Source organism: Echinops telfairi, unplaced genomic scaffold (assembly GCF_000313985.2).
Source record: "Echinops telfairi isolate 266 unplaced genomic scaffold, ASM31398v2 ScPeMD7_7467;HRSCAF=8505_1, whole genome shotgun sequence".
Classification (NCBI taxonomy): Eukaryota; Metazoa; Chordata; class Mammalia; order Afrosoricida; family Tenrecidae; genus Echinops; species Echinops telfairi.
Genome location: NW_022111368.1, coordinates 1,859,367 through 1,874,362, shown reverse-complemented (window position 1 = coordinate 1,874,362; position 14,996 = coordinate 1,859,367). Strand labels below are relative to the sequence as shown.

The following is a 14,996-nucleotide window of genomic DNA, read 5'->3' as shown; positions in this document are numbered from 1 at the left end:
TAATCTGTGTACATTAGAGAAACAAATCCACAGAAACTCATATGTGTAAGAGAGAGTTTTATATAAAGGGTAAGTGCAAATCAAGAAAACATCCCAACCCAGTGCTGCCCACGCCCACAAGTCCAACATTAACCCATATATCTGACACCAATCCACAAAATTCTCTTCCATCTCACAAAACACACACTATGATGCCAACTGTAGTAGGAAAGCCTAGTCAGTGAATGTGTAAGCATCTCAGCACTGGCTGCTCCAGCACTCAGAGCTGCATCAGGGTAGGTCCATGTGACTTCTCCTTGGGGATGCATTGCAGGAAGTGAGCCTTGCCAGCTGAAGCAGGCAACTGGCTAAGGCAGCTGCACCCTGCTCCAACCATCAGAAGAACTAGAAAGACAAGGCTCACTGAGCCATTTATCCCTCTGCCCTTCAATTAACCCCACATGTGTTTATTGGCCCAGTTGGCATAATAAACTAACTACCTCAGAAGCACTGAGAATTGACATCATGTTTCTTCCCTTTTTTAACCGTGGTCCCCACTACACAATCTCTCCTCCTTAGGTCCAGTTCTTAGTGGCCTCGACTTGTACTGTTTCTTTCCTTGTCCTAGAGTTCTAAGGTTTGCAACTTCCTAATCTTCATTGTTTCTGGGCACCTCCCTCGTCCACAGATCTGCCCCTACTTATATAAATAGTTCTCTTATTAGCATCTGTATTTCAGTCATCCGGGGTGAATCTTTTTTCTGCTTATAGCTTAACTAATGAAACTGTTTTATTACCCATGAGTTGTTCTGGGAGGGAAATTGAGAACAGACAGCATTTTAAAGTAGAGAGCCTAGATGAAACATGGCTTAGATGATCCATCACTTGGATCCGCTTTGACTGTGACATCATGGCATCTTGTTCACTGAAGGAAACAAAATCTTATAACTGTAGTAGATGCTCTGTGGTCAGCACACCCAATATTAATTTAAGACCCCTTTTGCTTGCTTCATTCCTATAAAGAGTAACACTTGAAAATCCACAGGGGCAGTTACATGGCATCCGATAGGATTGCTATGAATTGGCATTGACTGGGTGACAGTGAGCCGTAGTAGTAGTATTAGCTTACTTCTATACTACACTATAGATACTATAGTACTATACATAAAGGAAAGCTACAATCAGATAAAGGACTATAGATAAAGGAAAGCTTTATCTATAGAGACTATAGATATAAAGGATAGCTAAAATCAGACATAAGGCCTGGTTTGTGACCCATGGAAATATATGTATGCATCTGGTGTGTGGATGTGGGTATAATGACACAGTGGACACACCTGCCAAGCTGTGTGACCACGTATCAGCTTTGTCTGAGAAATCTTTCCTAAACCTCATCGTTTCGGGAGATTTACACACTCCAGTGCTATGACTGAATACTTATCCAGGCTCAGTTTCATGGAGCTGCAACCACGGGAAGGTTTTTATCCTTCTGATGATTTTTGTGAGAACTATAAAGATCTTTACTGTACTACTTAATAATTGAACTGACGAGAGAACTAGATATTCTGCAATCAAGAACACTCATCTACGTCTTCAGGATGAAATGGCAGCGACACCATTTCCTCAGCTTTGTAAAATGTCTTCATTTATACTGAAAACATGTTGTCTATTTACTATTTTCTATGCCAAAGCCTTCTTCCTGGTTGCAGTAGCAGGTCCCACATATCCATGGTCCTGGACCTTTGGGGCAGCAGATTTCACCATCATTTACACTCCTGCTCCCCATGAAATCAAACAGGTAACTGAGAGATCTTCTTGTCGTGACTTCTTTTCCCCCTTTGCAGCTGCTATTAATGTTGGCCTTCAGGCAGTAATGACTCATGTTAAATACAGAAGTTGGAAATTGCTTGAACATCGCACTCCTCCCTCTTTAGTATTGTGAAAATCCCCATCCAATGATATTAGATTTTATAGACCTTTCCCCTTTCCCCTTTACCCTCCTTCTCTTATGTGCTTATAATTTGAGAGACTAGAACCCTAGGGGAGAGTGAAATAAAAGAACAAAATTATCAAAGTACACTGGAATATCTATATGTAGACATGGAAATTTATCTCATTTTATCAAAGGAACTTAGGAAATAAAGACTTTTATGAGTTCTACCTCATAGGTGCACAATTTGAAAGTGCTATAAAGTTTAAGAATGACTTTCTGTTTATTTAAAATATCAAATATTATACCTTAAAATGTCCTTGAGAGCTTTTAGTAACTGGGGCAGACAATGTTCTCATGTTTCGTCTTTTCGCAACCTTTTTCATTCATCAATGATAATAATCCCTTTTGTTTATTTGTATTTCTTAATAACTTTATATAAAAATTTTAAACATTAAAGCAACCTTTCAAAGGGTAGTGTGTGATCCCAAGTGCATGTGCACATTCACACACATGCTCACATTAGCGACACAGACGTCCATAGAAGAGGTATTTGAAGGGAGGACCGGTCATTTACTGCCTCTCTTTTGTAGGCTGAGTGTCCGCTTCCAGATACATTCAAAGTCCCTCTTAGCTCCAACTGGTGTTGTTGCCGTCTTTTAACAAGAGCTCCTTCCTCTCTTCTCTCTGGTCCCCAGTGAATAGCCAATTAACAGAAAAAAATGTCCATTGTATCCCCATTCCAATAAAGTTCTAAAAGTTTCTGATATTGAAGCACCTATGAAAAATTAGGTATATTTTAAAATCTTTTAATTTATCTATTTGGTTTTTTTTAATGCCAAATTTTTGACACCAATAACATGACAGTTACATACTGAATGTTAGAGACGCAACCAGTGATCAAGAGAAATGTGCAATCAAAACAGAGAGCTATGGGACAAACATCTCAGTCAATTGTAGCTGTGTCTCTGTATAAACAATCACAAATAGGACCAAAGGACCAGACAATAGTGTACACTAAATGCTTTCCGCTTGATATTTTCAGTCAAAAAGAAGTTCTGTGTCTGAATCAGAAACTGTGTTGTCCAAGGCTTTTCTTGGACTTAAAGGACTAAGACATTCATTTAGAGGACAATTATCCATTAGTACACATTTAAGAACCACCCCAATGCATTCTTTAAATATAAGGACCAGATATTGAAAAATAATTATATTTGAAGCATAAATCACTTAAAATATGTTATGCTATTTGTATTGTGGAACGGTTTAGCTTTCTTTTCAAATCTTCATATATGAGTTCTGATGATGTTATTGTCTTCCAAATGATAATGTTCTCTGCTATTGTTGTGCATATAGTCAATTGCAATTTCCCAGTTTTTGAAAAAAGGGCCTGGTACCTGTACAACGTACTGACTATATGTTTTGTTGCTGGCATTGACTTTGCTGCCAAGAATTTTTATTACAAAATAAAGAAAATTCAATTTTGCCAAATGTATTGAAATTAACAAATGGATATAAATACACGTAGGACAGTGTATATACGATTGTGTGGCTTTTTTTTTCTTTCTTTCTTTTGTTCTCCTGGGTCCTTGTCCCAGCGTTTGAGGATAGAACCAGGGGACGGGTAGCTGCCGGCGCCAAAGACATGACACGGAGGGGGACCGACCGGTGTCCGCTCCCTCTGCCCCCATACGTACGGGGGACCAGGACTGCACGTCCGGCCCCGGCCAAGGAAAGGAGGGTGTTTTGTTTTTTTTAAATTATTATTTTTGGTTACCAGGCTGAAAGAATTGAGGGTAATTTATGTGTATGTGGTAGTTTTTGTTAACTGCCTTCCAGTTGGTCCCCAACTAATGGTGATTCTACGCACAAGGGAAATGCGGTCAGGTCTTGTGCCATCCGAGAATTGGTGTGATTTACCGCTGTAATCCACGGGGCCTTCAGAGACCAATCACCAGGATTCACGGGTTTCATATTCACGGACATGAAGATTTTAAGTGGTGCCCTATAGCAAAATAATCATGTATTTAGTTACATTTCCGAACTTCTCTTTTTAAATTTTTTCTTTATAACAAGCTTCTTTTAAAAAGCACACCTTCTTAAAAAGTTGTTATTACCTCTAAGGGAAAATTAAGTGCAGCCCTTGTATCTGAAGTAAGAATATTATCAGTTTAACTGCTTTGTTATTCACATGTGTCTATTGGTAAAATTGCTTTTGAATTAAAATTCTGTTCTGTTTGTTTTGATTTGTACTTTGAAAGCACTATCATGTGAGTGCTAATTTCATTTTTTTTTAAATTGGAATGGCCACTACAACCATGACTGGAAAATAAGAATTGAATGGGTGGCCTGAATCATTATATATTTTGGATTCTTTTCTCTGATAGATTAGGACATGTGGCGAGTTGATGTAAAGTTTGCTCCTCAATTTATCTATCTGCCTGCACTCTGCGATGCATACAGCCCCACTGGAAACCAAGACATGCAAAGCTAGCTACAATTTCGCGTGCAAAGAAAGATGACAAGCTCAGTGATTAGAGGATTAAAAGGTCTCCAGGGCGGCTCTGACTCAGAATGGACTCAATGGTGGGCACATACCAACTCCTTGCCAGTTTGCTTCGCTTAATCACACAGCGGGGCTCTTTCCGAGAGTGGGATGTGTCAATGACGGCTTAAACAGCCCGTCAGCACTGGGCCCCGGAGTGAGCACGCCCCCACAGGATGGCTTCAATCTTTTTGATAACATAATTTGAAATGACTGAACGCACACATGTAGGTGTAAGTAAGGAAACAGTGTTGCACATGTGACTCTTGTCCCGGAAATTAAAACTGCTGTGATCAAATAAAAATCAGTTAGGTCTGATGATGACTTTCTAAATGCTTTGAAGGTCCCTTCAATGCTTGAAAATATCAATGTTGAAGTTTTCCACTTGTTCAACTCTAATTTATAAAACAAAATATAAATTAATTTCTGACGGTCATTTTGGATTATCCTCTCATCTTTCAGCATGCCCTCCACTAATACAAACCGTTTAGATAAACGTTCCTTTGGCTGACTGATTTCAATTGTCAAGCAGTATTCCTTCATATATATTAACGAGAGCTTCATCTCTTCCCCCCCCCCATTAAATGAACAAAATCCATATACTATCTATGTGGGGGAAGCAAATGTCTCATTAAAAAGAAGAAACTAAATAACCACTTGATTGTAGCTTAGGTTTTATGCTAAGTCTTAGCTGTGCTCACACAACTGACACTGACAGGCAGCTGGAATGATAATTGGGCTCAAAAGTATTTCTCCCAACCCTTCCCTGATGACAGGTTGGCAAGGGATGGTAGCATTACCACAGTCAACTTTTCCACACATGATAATGCACCAGGGCAATCAACTAGTATGAACCTTCAAAGCTTCCTGGCTTTTGAATGTAAATTCCTGTGTCTGTGTTAGAAATATGGCTCACATGTGAATGGATAAAATAAAAATGATTTGTTAGTCAAACAATATTTAACACTCTAACAATTTTAAACAGTGGATTCAGTGTAGTCGAGGCAAAACTTCTGTCTTTAGCATATGTGAACATTTATTTAAGTACATTACTTTCTAGTTTTAACCTTCCAGATTTAATAATCCTGAAACAGATCCTCAATTTAGAGGTGTCTCTTTTTTACTTCTTTTCTACCTAAGTAATGATAATTAAAGAAGAAACCTAACTAGGGAGTTGACAGCCTGCTAAATATGAGGAGAGAAGAAAGCAATAGAAATTCTTATTCTTTTTTGCCTTTTCTCCTATTTTTACTTCATCCAGTCCTCTCTGCTCCCATAACAGCTCGTTCCTCGTGTCTTTCATATGTCATAAATGACTTCATATGTGGATTTGTTTTCATGTGTTTCCCTGTGTTGGAAGTGAGGTAGCAGAAGAAATCATTGATATTGAATTTTGCAGTTGAGTCTTGAACTTGAAGAATAAAAATGGACTCAAATTAGTCCGTTTTTAAAATTAAATAACAACATCCAAGCATAGGTAAAGTGCAGACTGTGAGGGAGGGTTTTCTAGGCCGAGGGAAAGGAATGTGGAGGGCAGGAGATTGACTAGCATGACTGCCTCCCTGCAAGCCTCAGAAACTTTATTTGTAAACAGGAAGTAATGAGACTTTGCTCCAAGGTGTTCTGCAAAAATTAAATACAAAGTAGTTTAGAAGAATCTGTTATTTCTAAGTACCGGAGAAACGTTAGTTACTCTGGGGGTTTGCTGGGCATTATACCAAAATAGGATGTGTGGGCTTGCGTTTCCTCTGCTGGAGAGCTGATGAATACTAACTAGCAGAAAGTAAAGAGGTGGGGGGCACATCTGTAAGTCTAGAACTACCCCCACCACTCGCCACCTTTGAGCAATTCTAAACACTATTCAGCTAATATTACTAGCATAATTTTAGACTATGTTAGTGGAATATCTTATCCAGATGGGCCCATTGGGACCTGCTCTAGAGAGACCACAATGGGAGCATTTTAACCAATTCAGATTGCCGATTTAAGGGCATAAACCTACCAGTATATGTTCATAGACTGGTGCAGGATGGTTAGATTTCTAGAAAACTACTTCACTTAACAAATACAGCGATCTGAGGTTTACCAGTAAAAATCGACAGAGACAGTATGCTGCAGGCTGGGCTGAAGATGGTGCAAAATAAAAACATATTTTAAATGGTTAAAAAATAGAAAGAAGAATTGTTTTTTGTGGGGGAGATAGAAAAATTTAGGAAACTCAAATATCAGTGCATTGGAACCCATACATACCAACTTGTTCCAGTATTGTTTTATGTCTGTGTTCAGGCGAGAACCAGAGAGTTTTATTTATATATGGATTCGTTTTAGTATATATTTATAGTGTTATGTGCTTTCTTTCACAAAAAGTGGATTATGTGCAAAAGGTATATAGCTTTGTTGGAATAAAATGAACTGATCAATCAAGAATGAAATGGCCAAATGTTGAAAGTTGTGCACAATAGAGAAATCACTTTTTGTTCAGCTGAAAAATTAAATTGTATTCAGTCTGGTTATGAAACTAAATAAAATTGATATCATAATTTTGAAAGCAGAATCAGCAGCTCTGTATAATAGAAAGATATTATAAATTATAAATAGGACCATGTGAGCAATTTGAAAGTTTTTAGTAACCATTTTGAAACATATAAAGAGAAACTAGTGAAATTAATTTCAGGAGCATACTGTTCAATGAATGGGCTCCAAAAAGTTCATGGAAAAGTTCTTTTAGTTCTATTTTTCTACAAACATTCTAAAGCTCCCTTTGTGTTGTCAGTTCTGATCGGTAGCAACTCTAAGGACAACAAAACAAACCCTGCCTAGTCCTAAGCTATCCTCCCAATTGTTCCTCACGTTGAGACCATTGTTGCAGCCACTGTGTCAATCCATCTTGTGAAGGGCCTTCCACTTTTTCTTTTTTTGCTGCCCTTCTATGTTATCTGGTGGCATGGCGGTTACAGCATTGGGCTGCTGTGTTAGACAGGGTTTTCTAGAGAAACAAGACCAGGACACCTATGATTATATATATATTTGTATAGATGTATAGAGATACAACATAAGAAATAAAAACTAACTTGTCTATCGAGCAGTACAAATGGCTCAGTGAAACTCACTTCCGTGAGACAGCTAACACACTGGCAGTCCTTGAAGTCTTGCGGGCCGCTGGGTGCAAGTCAAGGAAGCAGACAGATGAGTCCTCTGTAGAGCAATTCAAGCAGTCTGGCCACAGGCACCAAACAGCAAGGCAGGTTACCAACAGTCTGCCAGATGACAGGGTGCAACAGTCCCCATCTCAAGCTATGTATACTCCAGTAGCGTGGCGAAGCAGGACTTGAAGGAAACTCAAATGACAGTGACACAGTCCATAGGTTGGGTGTCCCACAGGTAGTGTAACTTGAAAGTTGAGTTGGAGAACCAGCTAAGGCAGCCTCACACTGGTCCAATCATCAAAGAGCAAGAGACTAGGAAGGTGAGGATCGTTGAGCCATTTATCTCTCTACCCTTCAAATTAATCCCACATATGTTCATTGGCCTGGTTGGCACAATAAACCTACCTATCACAGCTGCTAATTGCAAGGTCAGCAGTTCAAAACCACCAGTCACTCCTTGGGACAAAGACTGGGATTTCTACTCCTGTAAAGAGTTTCTATCTAGGACACTGTGAGGGGCAGTTCTACTTGTTCTCCAGGGTCCATATGAGTTAGAATCAACTTGATGACAGTGCATTTGGAGGTTTTTTTCTACTTTAGCAAGTAGAATGTCTTTCTCCAGGGACTGGTCTCTTCTGACAACATACACAAAAAACATGACACTATTCCCATTCTTTCCTCTAAGGAGCATTCTGGCTGTACTTCTTCCAAGAACAGTTTGTTCTTTTGGCAGTGCATGGTACTTTCACTCTTCTTCACCAGCACCATAATTCAAATGCATTTTCATCAATCATGTCCTCTAAAATGGGCAACCAATTCCTTCTTCTTAGTCTGTTCTTAAGTCTGGAAGCCCTGCTGAAACGTATTCACTTTGGATAACCCTGCTAGCTTATGAAAAACCGGTGGCATTGCTCCCAGCATCACAGGAACGCACAAGCCACCAGAGTGTGACAAACGGATTGACCACTGGTGGCATTCCTCGCATACACAGTGATAAATCTTAAATGGCATTACTTTAACAGATAATCAATACAAAAACACTGAAATATTTTCATTCTGTTTTCAGATCATAAATGTTCAAAAAAAGACACGCAGTTGACATTTACAGTGGATCTCAATTTAAGCTAGCCACATTTGTAATGCTTAATAGACTTCTGGCTATTGGCTACTGTATTGAACTGCATAGTTTCATAATAGTTGTGGTAACCCTGAAAGAACATGATTAAAAATTCTTCCAAATGCTTTCTTCGCCAACTGAGATTTGGCAGCAAAAAAATGCCATTCTAGAATTCCAGGCCGTTGTTATTTGCATATAATTTCTGTTAACCATTTATCTGTACTTGCATATGACTGAGAAAAAAAAAGGATGCTTGAACCAACGCAGTGTATACATTGATCTTATTGTCCCTACTGATTAGGAACTGTTCAAAATATGTCGATGGTTCTGACCCTGCACCTTTCTTTGGTGAAATAAGTGCTGACAGTGCTGTGAAGGAATCCTGGCTTCCGTGATCACACTGGGACAGTGAGCACTCCCTGGTACTGCTGTTTTCTGATAGCTGCTGACTATGCCAAATTAGATGGAGCTGTGCTGAGGCATGTTCCCGTTTGTGATGAATGTGTCTCGGTACAAGTCCTAATTTGTGCTGTTTGGCATCTGTGCAGACAGGTAGCAAGCTTCTGGCTGAACTGAACCAAAACATATGGTTCCAGCTCACTTTCATTGCCGCAGGTAGATACAGCCGAAAGACATGCTTTTCTACGATGACATATGAATGGTCACGCTTTTCAATAGAAGACGAAGTTAAAAAGCATTACAAGATGTGGGTCCCAATTTATGCTTATATATATATATATGTCAGTGGTCTAATTGTCCTGTGTATTTGCAAGCATCTTATTAGAGACCAATAGTGGGGCTTTAAAAAATGTTGTTTTCCTTGTTTTTTTATTTTAGATTTTCTTTAAAACCCATGTTCACAAGACATAGGCAGCTTCCATTTACGTATTTGAAAAATAAATAATAGAGGCTTTTACATATTCTATTATGCAGACATGAAAAACCCATTTTGTTCTTGATAGCTGTTTGGAAGATGTTGATGGGCTGACAGCCAAGGCTAAACCTTGCTTCCGGGAAAGAACAGGAAGGAGGACAAAGGCAACTAGCTCTAGCCTTCTGTGCTCCCATGACTGAGAGACACCTTTCAGAATCTGAGGCCTTCCTAACGCTTTAGAGAAACACAAAAGGAAACATCCAGCTGCAATTTATCACAGTAAAGTGAATTAACTAGAGTCAGAGAATCGACACCGTCTTTATATCTACTGTGGATCATGAAAGGTGGAAAAATAATGTCTCTGGTCTCCGCCACGATTCCCTCTCTCATATAAAGAGACCTGGAGAACTGTCAATAATTGTTGGGATACATTTCAGCAGCAGCTTCCCTACATGGGCAACCTTGGTTAATATTCCATTGTTAATGCTCTGCCTTTAATATAAGAAGACATTCAGGAAAAGGATTGTATGACAGCATAAATAGCACATCTCTTGGTCTTGGATCTCATCCTGTGAAGTTCTTGCCAAAGACTATTGGAGTCTTGGTGTTTGTTCAATAGGTTAAAAAAAATAGCCTGTGCTTGTTACAAGCGGTGTCTCATTCAGTTACTTAGATCTCTTTCCTCTGTGCTACCTCCTGTTCTAAAAAGATATAGACTTGGGCAGTGCTGGTGTCTGTCCTGTCAGCATTCTCTTTATGCTACTTCTTTACTTCAAAGAAAATGACTTGTCTTCCAGCTAGCATCCCTTGAGATTACTTTTGCAATCAAAACATAGTATTTAGGTGGTCAAATCATTAAACAGACAGTCCAGAATAATAGTTGCAGTCTTAAGCACTTCACTTGTTTTTCTTGTGTTTGAAATAAGTATTTTGGGACGTAATTTGGAAATGCACTCCCAATGTAGATGAACAATAATTTGAAAGAAATAAGTTGTTCAGATTCCAAAGGCCTATCAAAAAATTAACCTGCCACTTTTCAATTTTGAATTGCTAAGTGCACAAATGATACTTTTCATCATGAGGAATATTACTTGAGACAGTGTCTCACTATGTGAGCTATTGCTCTTACAATTTCAGTTTTTCAAGAAAGTTCTAGTCTATTGATGAATTGAGATCTGTGTCCTCTTCCAATAAGATGTTGTTTATTTAGGACAAATGTCCCTCCAGGCCAGTTGACAACTCAGAACAACTCGACTAATTTTTATTTCCCCTTTCCTCGTGTAAAACAAACAAACAAACAAACAAAAACCATGTCTATTTCAAGCCCTTATCACAGGTCCCTTAAATGAGCTTATTGGTTAAAATATAAACAAGTATGGAGGAAAATACATTATGAAAACTGAAAAACTCTTATTTTACGATGCTACTTAGAACCATCTTAAAACCAAATCACAAAGGTGAAAACTGTCAACTTTCAGATTAGGAGTATTCCCTTTAGTGTTAGCAGTTCTGCTGTTTACCACCTAAAAAATGGATAGACTTGGAAGTCATTATACTGAGTGAAGTTAGTCAATCACAGAAGGACAAATATTGTCTGAGCCCATTACTATAAGGATAAACATCAAGAGGAGGCAGGCTTCTGTTTTCAGACCCAAACTTCTAATAGGGTCTCTTAATGAACAAGGCAATAAGTTTGCCTAGGGCCCATGAACCATATATGACCCCCTTTATTTGGACCTCTTAAAAATTACTTCAACAGAGGAATGTTTGGGGGTATAAAAGAGACCCCGTTTCAAATATAATTTAAAGAGAACATTTATTAAGTCTTAAAAGAGACAACGACACACACCCATCACACAGATGAGGGAGGCCATCAACACGGGGATGAAATGGTTTTCAAGGGTTCGTTGAGACACCAAGCTTTAAAAAGACCCTGGGTAGACAAAGGAAAGTGTCACAGAAGCATGCTTGGTGGCTGATCAATAGATTTTAGTTACAGGTGGGACTACAGAAGGAGGAACAGGGTCTTGATTGGGAAATGTACATGATTAGATAGAAAGGGTTACAAGATTGGCCCAGGGTCTTCCACCCAAGGCAGACATGGCAAGACTAAGAGGACATGCCTTATGTCTATGTGACCCCCTGTACCATCCCTAGTACCAGTCCTGTGAATTTCATCAAGGACACACCTAGGCCCTGAGAGAGAGCCTGCCCCTCCCTGGGGTGGCCAAAGAAGGGAGGCAATCCACTCTTCAAGGCATTCGGCTTGAAGGTAAGATTTTCAACATCTTTGATGAATGATCAGAAAGAATTCAATGAAGGCTTAATTTATGTGGGACTCTGCAAATAGATTTTGGGCTGTTATGGCCATTCATACACTTGTACCAACCAGCGTGCTCCAAATGTACCTTCTAATGCAGGAGATGTCACCTCAGCTTGGACCTGTTCCTCAAAAGTAGGGGAGAGGGAGAAGATCCATCAGCTGCTGTCATAGGACATTCTTCTGAGGTCTGTCCAAATCAAAAGACACACCTACAAGAATGATAACCAAAATTACTGACAGCCAAAGCCTAGGTGTGTGTGTGTGTGTGTGTGTGTGTGTGTCCGGGGGTTGGGGTTGGGGAGGGTTGATGGGGATGGCCGGGGCCATGTCTGTCTCAGAAAAAGTAATTACATTTCTATTGGATGGAGCAGCTGCCACAGAGAGGAAAATGCTTACCAATACTTCTACAGACCCCAAGGAGAGAATACGCTTACTACTCTGTTCCCAATTGGAAACACTTGAACTGGTTTTACCAGCTCTTAGTGATGCAGGCCATGGCTGTAGACTCTGTCTTTTTGAGGCACACAACACCCTTCATGCCATTGTTGTTACGTGCCACTGAGTTGACTCTGACCTACAGCAGCCCAAATGCACAACAGAATGAAACGCTGCTCCGTCCTGTGCCCTCCTCACACTTCTGTCTATGCCTGAGCCCATTGATGCAGCCACTGTGTCAATCCATCTTGGTGAGCATCTTCTCTGCCTTTGCTGCCCCTCCACTTTACCAAGCACGATGATATCCTTCTCTAGGGATTGGCCTCTCCTGATAATCAGGCCAAAGTATGTAAGGACTATCCTAGTCTTACATCTTCCAACACAGATTGGTTGTCCTTTTAGTAGTCCATGGTATTTCAATATTCTTCTCTAGAATGATAATTCAGTGCATCTATTCTTCCTTGTTCTTTGTCGTTCAACATCCAACTTTCACATTCTTCTAAGGTAATGGAGGATATCTTGTCTTGGGTCCTCAAAGTCACGTCCTTGCTCTTCCATACTCTAAACAGGTCTTGTGCAGAAGAACAAGAAGGATTCAATATAAAAATTCTACTCAGAGGACTGAGCTTTTCCTCAAACTCATTTATAGCAAATTTAAAGAACTGATATGCTCTCTTGGACGGAAGGCCAAAGTGCCCTCACATGAGAATAAGGACTATTATCCCATGGTTATGGAATTAGTGGTCATTGGATGTGGGTCAGATCTCTTGCTTTAATTATGCCCAATGAAAGTGGCCCAGGACTACCATATATTTACTCTTTTAATGCTCTCTTCATTTTTATATGACGTGTATTAGTCTAGAAGACATGGTTCTGCCTTTTAGAATGAGTTTTATTGTATGTTTTGCCCTGTCTCAAACCTCATTGTTTTGTCAATGGTGTCTAGTCATTTAAGCTTTTAAACTGTATAATGAAAAAATATATATGTTTGTTTTCTACAAAACTGTCCCATACATGTATAATTTCCTTTACTCAACAGTGTTTTAAATTCTATACTATTGGCTAAGTTAATGACACTATCAATAGAATTACCTTAAGCCCTATTTTCTCTAATATAAAATGCTAATGATGTGTCTAAAATGAACAAGAGACATGTATGAGCAATAGATAGATGAAGCATTTGGGGCTTCCACTTAATTATAGCCCTTACTGAAGAACAATTACATAGTTTTTATGACATGGTTCTACTGAATACTCACCTTCAGGAAGAGCTCTTTGAAGATTTGAATGCTATAGTAAAGTTTGGTAAAGAAATCAAATGGGGTCTGGCTATCAGAAAGTATAGCATATGTGGTTTTAAAGGCTTGTCTTAAAACAAGCAGCCATCTAAGTAAAGTGTTAACTATGCCCACATAGAAGGAACACACCAGCCTGTGTGAATCACAGATTATAAATAATAAAATCCTAATCTGAAGGAGGGAATGGTATTAAAGCACAAGACTATGAATGAGAGTGAAAGCCCAAAATCTGTTTGCAGGGTCCCCACTTGAATTGTTTCCAGTGAATCCCATTTGACCATAGTTAAGGGATGTGATTATGCACTCAGAGATTATGGCAGATACAGTTAGGTTAAAAAGATAACACCTTATCATTTCATCTCCCTTTGGACACATTTTAAAATGGTTTCTATTTTTAATATTTTCTGCTTTCTTTTCAATTGAGGTCTTTATCTGCTTGTTTTGTGTTGTTCCTTGTTTGTGATTGTATGTAATTGTTTTTCTCTGTTTTGTTGTTGTTTTTTGGTGGTGGTCTTTGTGTCTTGTAATCATTTTATATGTGTTCATTTGGTAAACGAAATCCCAGATTGTTAACTTGATAGAGATATTAACTGAATTAATAATTACCTAGGGCTATGACAGGGAGGTTGGGGGGCAAATGGGAGCTAACAACAGTGATTATGAGAAAGAATAATATACTCTGAAATTTATTGTCATGATGACAGTGCAGCTCTTCTTAATATGGTTGGATATGTGAATTACATGCCAATAAAACTATTACTAAACTGTTACAGACAAGCAAAAAAGTTAAGACAGCTATCAGAGCAGCTAAGTGAAACAGCTCAGACACAGAAATATAATAGGATACAGTAGAAAGGAAGTGAGAAATTAACAATTTGGGTTTGCATCTTGGTCCTGCTTTTACCTGTTTGAGTTAGAACAAAGCATTTTAATCCTCTATACCTCTGTGAAACTTGGAATATCATCTCATATTTGCTTTTCTTTCCTTTCAACATTTTAGAAAGTAAAATGATTAAAGGAATGCAAAACATTATATAAACAATAAAAAACAATTATAATTAAATTGTGCACTGTCTTGCTATTGGTTTAGTATACACTTAGGGGCCTACAATATTGTCATTTCTTGGCCTCTCCATACAGAAACTATTGCTCCTCTCCTAGTTAAAAGATACTCGCTATATTAGGTGATCCTTTTTATACATTTTGTTGCAGGATAGACCAAACTGGGAGACATAACATATTTTTCCATACAATGCAATCACACATACAAACAACACACATGGTACACAGAAAGGACTAATTTGCAAGGAAGTTGTGCATTTTGCAAAATCTGTGTGACATGCATATTAT

General features: G+C 38.8%; 1 non-coding gene across 1 annotated transcript; it reads right to left on the bottom strand.

Moving 5' to 3' along the window:
- Positions 1-3,495: 3,495 nt before the first annotated feature.
- LOC115873287 lies at positions 3,496-3,649 on the bottom strand. The gene has a single exon (XR_004048333.1). It is a non-coding gene; the product is annotated as a small nucleolar RNA SNORA57 (small nucleolar RNA).
- Between the last annotated feature and the right edge of the window lie 11,347 nt (positions 3,650-14,996).